The 7,835-nt window shown below is 45.0% G+C and overlaps 1 long non-coding RNA gene across 1 annotated transcript; it reads left to right on the top strand.

Moving 5' to 3' along the window:
* The first annotated feature begins 492 nt into the window (after nucleotides 1-492).
* On the top strand, nucleotides 493-2,094 carry LOC125757190 (uncharacterized). The gene is made up of 2 exons (XR_007415119.1): nucleotides 493-768; nucleotides 1,908-2,094. It is a non-coding gene; the product is annotated as an uncharacterized LOC125757190 (long non-coding RNA).
* Nucleotides 2,095-7,835: the final 5,741 nt, after the last annotated feature.

Below are 7,835 nucleotides of genomic sequence, written 5' to 3'. Positions count from 1 at the left end.
GATCGCGACTCGCAGCCGTACATTACCACGGTAAAGGCCAGACCACTTACCCTACAAATTTTGGTTTTGAGGCTGCGATCTTTGTTTTTCGCAATATTTGAAAGTCGACCCATTGCTCTCCTTTTCTAATACTACACTGTATTTCATTTGCTAAGCTAGCGTCAACATCTATTCCGGATCCTACAAAAACATACGGACTTGTGTTCAGTTTTTAGGCTTAGGTAGTATTAGGTCACCAAACGTCATACGCCTTTAAACTAACTTCCCTTATAACCAAAACCTTGGAAGTGGATTTATGGTGGTATGGCTTAATGAAAAAGAGTAAAATGTGTCCTTACTTGTGCATTAAAACCATAGGAAAGCCAGAGGGTTTGTTAATAAGACGAAAGCCGACACAAAGACACAGGAAATTCGAATTTTGGCGTTTTGTAATGCGACCCAAGAAAAGCCTTACAACAACGACCAAAGCCGCAGTTTAGCAGCAGAGTTAATTAATGTGCTCGAAGCAGTAGTAGTATCCAGTTTAGTTTATCATTGTTTGTATACGCTAGTCCTAATACACATACATATAGTAACCTTAACATGCATCAGACACTGTTTCCTTGCCTGAGTTGAATGAGCCTGGCGGAAATTATCAACATCTCGCTTTTGTTTCAGGACTGTATGCCACTGAGGATAAAAGGATTCTACGTCACAAACAACCCTACTTTATTTGATATCTTGTTCGCAATAGCCAAGCACTTTATGAAAGCCAAGTTGGTCAGAAGGGTAAGGTGCTTGTGATACATTTCACACAGCGCGATTGTTGTTACGTTAACCTCTGAACACCTGTAAACAAGGAAAAAAACAGGAACAAGGCAGATTTTTTTTGTGCAATGCTTGTTGTTGAAATAGTTGTTACAATCTGTTCATCTAAGCAGAAATGACACTGTAGTACAGACACACAGAAGTAGAAGGTGAAAAGGAAGCGTTACATTTCCTGTTTTGCCTTCTACATACATGTATCGCCTAGTACTGAGCCATTTATGCTAAAATTAGCGCACTTGTTTCTTATTACACACGGTGCAAAAGTGATAAAGAGTGCTTGAAAGTGAGTTGACCTGCCGTGCGAGGTATACGGAAAGTTGTAAGCTAATGAAAGCGAAAAGCTGGTAAAGTACAAAACCAATTAACGTGTTACTTCCTAATGAGCTAAAGCGGTGAATTGAAAACCTGATTTCTTGACCTTCTCATAGCATATAACTTGTGGTTAGTGGTGTGGCTTTTGAGTCGACCAGCCGGCTGAGGCTCTCCGCGAGGCATACCAAACAATGCATAAAACGGCAGAACCTACAAATCCAATACCACGATGGAGTACTTCATACTACATCATGCGTAAAATGCAGCGAGCACGGGAAACGACGGACGAAAGAGAAGCGCTAGTCCTGTTTGCTTCTTCTCTTTCGTCCGTCGTTTCCCGTGCGCGCTGCACTTTACGCATGATGAAGATGTATCAACTGGCTCAAGTTTTTATATTATTACTTAATACTACAGCCGATGCAGTACTGCTTTAAAGATAGGTCTAGGCGCGCGCAAGGGCAGCTGTATGCTTGAATGCATAAGTTGGTTGCGCACGAGGTACAAGGTACGGACTCACCTCTGCTCATAATGAAATTCTATTTCGTGAGTATTTGGCTAGGCTTTCAGAGAAAGGTGTGCGTAGTGTGTCTGCGACGGCGTGATAGCACAACAACAACATAGATAACAAGGAGATGTCAACTGCCCCACAAATCATTTCATTTAGTTTACCTTAATAAGGAAAGCATAAGGAATTCCTACAGTCACCGATTCACTACAACAGTCTCTCGAAAAGATAGCGAGGTAGTGGGATAATGTTAGTTCAAGCATACTGCGTCTTTTACTTTCAGACTCACCTCTTCGGTACTGACTGGAATAAGCTGCGCAGCCTGATACCAGACGACATCATTCCCGAGGAAGGCGGCGGCAGGCTCGAAACCTACGACTATGATGCTATGGAAAGAGACTTGAAGAGCCGGGCCGAATACTTTAGGGAAATGAGCAGCTGCGGCTACCTCGACAACTCGAAAGAATGAAGCAGTTAAGAGAATCATACTCGCTCCAACACAGTGGCGTAGTGCCTTCGTATAATAATCTAGCCCCTTTTACTGACTGTAAGTTCAGCAGACTTTGTACAGAGGCTCGCATGGTAAGCCTGACTTCCACGGTGAGGGTGATCTCCTCCCATGTAACAGAAAGCTCGGCGAAAATGAATAAAGGTTCCAACAACAGGAGTGTGTGTTACATAAAAGAAAACAGAAGGCAAGGTCCCCTTATGTTATCGCAAGTTCATCTGAGTGTGACAAACTCGTCGGTTTAATAGAAAGTGAGAGGCTGACATCCTGTCGAAAGCATCTGCTTGATGACAGACCATGAATATGGTGGAACACATGAACTTCTGTTGACCTTTCCAACAATGCTGCGTTCAGCGTCAGCTTAGGAGCAGGACAGCCCTCAGTCCTAAGGCAGCTTTGCGGCTAAGCAAAAAAACAAAGACTTGATTTGAAATTTTTCTTATCGCCACATGGAACATTCTGTGAATCCTATCCTGTCTAGGGAGAGAGAGAGAGAGAGAGAAAGAGCAGAGGAAGGTAGGGAGGTTAACCAGAAGTTTGTATCCGATATGCTACCCTGCACTGGGGTTGGGGAATAGGGGGTTGAGGGAGAGAGAGAAAATAAATAATAGGAAAGAAAAAAAACAATCACAACCACACACACACATGAGAGCGTTCCGCTCAGAGGCGCTCTGACAGGCCAGTGGATCGCAGAAAGGCTAGTAGTGCTTGTAAAGCCTTCTTCTGCGACGTTATGTCCGGACGATGGCGTAGTAGTCTTTCTTCTGATAGAGAATGTACTATGTGGCACGTAGCTCTCCTGAAAGCTTCTCATAATTAGTATCGCATTGTTCGCAGCTCATTCCTTCCTCTTTTTATTGACCGTTCTTTCCCTCCTTCCCCTTCTCCCGAGCACTGTAGCCAACTGGATATTCATGTTCTGGTTAACACCCCTGCCTTCCTCCCACACACACACACACACACACACACACCACACACACACACACACACACACCACACACACACACACACACACACACACACACACACACACACACACACACACACACACACACACACACACACACACACCACACACACACACACACACACACACACACACACACACACACACACACACACACACACACACACACACACACACACACACACACACACACACACACACACACACACACACACACACACACACACACACACACACACACACACACACACACACACACACACACACACACCACACACACACACACACACACACACACACACACACACACACACACACACACACACACACACACACACACACACACACACACACACACACACACACACACACACACACACACACACACACACACACACACACACACACACACACACACACACACACACACACACACACACACACACAACGACAGGTTCAAGTATTCGAAAGCCTCTCGTCAGACGTGAAAGTGTTTACAGAGATGACGCGTGCAATTGTAACATCTTAAGCTAAGGAAAGGTAACAATAAAAGATTTTTCAGGGGCGAAGTTCCTTATGCCGTGGGTCTGTCCATCCTCCGTTTGTTTGTTTGTTGTAGCCACCTCTAGTTCGTGAGAAGCGCGCGTTCTGGTATGCAGTAGAAGAAGAAGACGACGTTGACGAGTGAGACTCTCGTTGCGTGTTCACCTGTGTGGCGTTCTTTCTTCTTTACTACGTCTCGTGTTCTCAACGACGCCCGAAGACATTTCAGAAGTAACGCGCCATGAGGCTCTCTCTTGGCGCGCTTTCTCTTTCGCTGGAAGACAAGGCTACAGAGACCCACCCACGAGATAGCCGTTAACTTTGCAGTGGTCGAACGTCTTGGCAAAATATTGCCGTTCTCTTGTGTTTTCTTTACTTGTTGTTGCCTTCTGTAGTTTCCCGCCTACCATGTAAGCCTAGGTGGTTTTATGTCAAGCTTGTAGACGATGTGGAACGGGACCCCATACTTACTGCGGTGGACGTTCTCTATCTTACCGAGACGTGGAACGCCAAAAGACCGTATATCAAAGGATACGTTCCAGTCGTGTGCATCGATGATGCAGAGAGTCCTGCAGGTGGTGTGGCCGTATACGTCAAACAAACAGAAAAGGCACAAGATCTGAAACTACTACCAACGACACATAGCCACAACGGTGAATATGCTGCCATCGATTTTGATGGATGCATCATCATGACCATGTACCTTGCACCCAATTTGTCGAGTGGGAATATCAAGACATTCATTGGCACGGCATTATGTAATTATGACAAGTACAAGAATAGACCATTTGTGTTAGTTGATGACCTGAATGTTGATATTACCGAAAAGAACAATGAGTGGTAAATACAACATATACAAATATGCTCTCACGTGCACGCCCTTTGATCATATGAAACCAACGACCATCCGAGGGACGTGTATAGACCTGGTACTTTCAAATTTCCAATTGCAACCCGTACAGGAACCGCTATCCCTTCATTTCACGGACCATAAGGCCGTGATAATGAAGGGACAACGCAGCCAAGCATCATCTAATTAAGAAAGATTCGGCAGATCCCACGTACCGTGGGAGTCGATGTTATGCGAAGCATGCAGCTGGAAGGTGACTATGACGTAATTTTTGTTACTGAGCGAAACGTTACAAAGTGACGCTAAAGATCTGTATAAATTTTATACGCACACATATATGCTGAAAAGCTGCATATGTGGTATTTAACCAGTTCTTTACAGTTCGGTAACGCTGCCAACGGCAACGTGGGCATTACGAACACCAGAAGCGGTAAGCTGATATGTAGTGCTTTTGCTTGTTCCTAATGATTGATAACGTACGCACGTTTCACAAACCCGTGTGCATGCGTGGGAGAGCTTCTTGAGAGTTCTGGAACAAGGTCATCATCACCGTGGTCAGTGAGCAGCTGGTCATGACTTGTTATCAGATCCGATCGTGATCGCGGTGACGAGGGAAATCGTGGATGCCTCGGCCATTTCGTCGACAAATTGTATGTCGATTGAGCCGGCGACATGTCGGAAATTGAAGTCACCCTTCGCGTTGGTGAGATATAGGCCGTCGAGGCTGGTAAGCCTGGGTAGTGCTACGTAGACCAACTTGGACGGCGCTTGTCGTATTCGCAGAGTACATGGGCGTATGTGGCCTACGTAGCCTGGTGTAAAAAGCGGCTGTCAATCAATCTAGCATCATCATCGGTCAGCACGAGGCCACTGCCCAGCCTCGTAAGAAATGAAGAGAACAGTGAGTCGCTCTGGCGGACTAAGTGCACTTTACGATGCGATCATGTGAATATCATACGTAACATTCGTTAACGTATTCCTCCGGGGTCGAGCAATGCTTCAATATAGCTTGCTGAATCATAGAAACACAAATGAAATGTTTATTAGACCGCTATAAAAGCGGAGGCAACACTGGAACCACAGACGGTAATCTGATATCAAGCCTGTATCGTAGGAGTACATGTCGTACGAATATCATGCAGTGCTTATTGCTTTCTTGCAAAATTAGGTCACAATTAAAGTTGCATCGACGTTATGCCTGCATAGGCTATTTTTCCAAACCAGTTCACAGGCCTGGCGTGGCTCTGTGGTAGAGTACCTGATTGCCACGCAAAATGCTTGGGTTCGATTCCTGCTCGGATCCTAATTCTTAATCTTTCCATTCGTCGGGTCAAGGCTGCCGATGTCTGCTTGACAGCGAAAGCTGTTATGAGATCATTTCACCGGCCGTTCTTGGCGCCGTAGTTGTCCGCCGCCGCCGCCGGTGTCCGTAACCACTATCGCTCGAAATCAGAAAAAAAAAAAACGAAATAAGTTCCAGGATAGAACGAGGTTCGAACCTGGGCCCTCTGCGTGGGAGCCCAGTATTCAACCTCTGAGCCATGCCGCTGCTCGAAACTGCTTTGCAAAAAGGTCCTATACAGGCTTCATGTCGGGAAGGAACATTAACATATGCAATATAGCGTGGTAGAAGAGTAAAATAAACGCCAAGCGTCGCACAACGCGAATTCTGTAATCAGGCGTGAATGCGAATTGCGCAACGAGAAGGTTGTTCAATGCTTCCAACCCATTACAAAGGGCTCCGCCATAATTCTTCATCGTCATCAGGCACAGCATCAACAATGTGCGCATAATGCCTTACATGCGTTTGGCATGTACCACGGCTCTCAGTAGAATGACGAAAAATGGCATAATGCCTGCTTTCCTACTTCTCAAAAATTACAATGATTTATAGCTTAGTGGGTTCCTCGCAAGTGCACTTGTATTAGTTGCCAAGGAAGCCCATAAGCGCATGATGCATTTCCTAGGGATCTCAGTAAAGTTCTTCGCCCCCCCCCCCCCCCCACCTCTCTCTCCCACGTCAACGTATGTTATACAGCATGGCGGGAGAGGGACATAGCGACCGGGCGTCACCTAATGCAAATTACATAACTGGTGGGCCGTTTAAAGCTTACAACCCATTACAAAGGGCTGAGCCATAATTCTTCATCGTCATCAGTCGTCGCGTCAACAAAGTGCACATAATGCTTACAGACGTGTAGCTGGTGCCTCGCTTCTCCGCAGAATGACGAATAATGGCTTAGTAGGTGCTTCCCAACTTCACAAAAATTGTGATTTATGACGTAGTGTGTACCTTTCTAGTGTACTTGTATTGTAGCCCCAAGAGAGCTTAACGGGCTCTAGAAACGCCGCTCTTCCAGCTTTCGCTGTGACTGTGCTGCGGTTTCAGCGCAGGCCTGGCGTTTTTTCTTAAAGCTCTCGCACTTAAACTAACAACGTCTGTTCTCGCCGTTCTTGGGTAGATATAAACTGTCAATCACCTGTGGCGCATACCCCTACACCGCGGCCCGTGGTAAACGGGTATATATATATACGTGCCATACGTGTCTGGAGGAAAGGGTTTGACGACGTAAGCGACAGGATTTTCACGTTATTCATGTCTTGACCCGATAGTCATATTCGTCCAGTCTTCTTGCCCTCCCATGCCAATTTTGGTCTACACCAAGTTGAGGAGGCGATCATGAGAGCATCCAGAGGTAGGCGGCTAGATAGATAGATAGATAGATAGATAGATAGATAGATAGATAGATAGATAGATAGATAGATAGATAGATAGATAGATAGATAGATAGATAGATAGATAGATAGATAGATAGATAGAAACGCTCAAAGTGGCAGAGGTTCGCTAAGAAATGTTTCGCATTTTAAATGAAAGTTTGATGTTTGTAATATACACAGTGTGTTTCTCACTCTTTATATGATGATTGATGGGGCGTTACACAGAAGATTCACGGTTTACCGATGATTTCCTCCTGAGCTTCGCCCCACTCATCATCATTCACCATGTGGATATGCTGTGATTTTTGTTTCATGTTATCAAATGTGTAAATTCAAATGAATTTAAAGATAAACTGTTGGTACTTAATCTCGCTGTCGTAGGTACATCTTTTCATCAAGTGAACTCGCTTCACTGTTTCATTTTCTTCCACAAAATAAACGTGCAGGAGGTTCTGAAAGAATACGTTTAGCGCTATATGCAGATTGATGTCTCAATTAAAACGCCCATTACTTCGCATTTTCGTAGCGATAGCCGTAAGCTAATCTAATGCAGCTAGCTTAATATAGCCCCCAGAGACATATTATATATTTTCTTGATTGCATCACCATGTCATCATTTAATGCC

Source organism: Rhipicephalus sanguineus, chromosome 2 (genome assembly GCF_013339695.2).
Source record: "Rhipicephalus sanguineus isolate Rsan-2018 chromosome 2, BIME_Rsan_1.4, whole genome shotgun sequence".
Classification (NCBI taxonomy): Eukaryota; Metazoa; Arthropoda; class Arachnida; order Ixodida; family Ixodidae; genus Rhipicephalus; species Rhipicephalus sanguineus.
The sequence above is the reverse complement of the archived record's forward strand: the minus strand, read 5'-3'. Positions and strand labels throughout refer to the sequence as shown.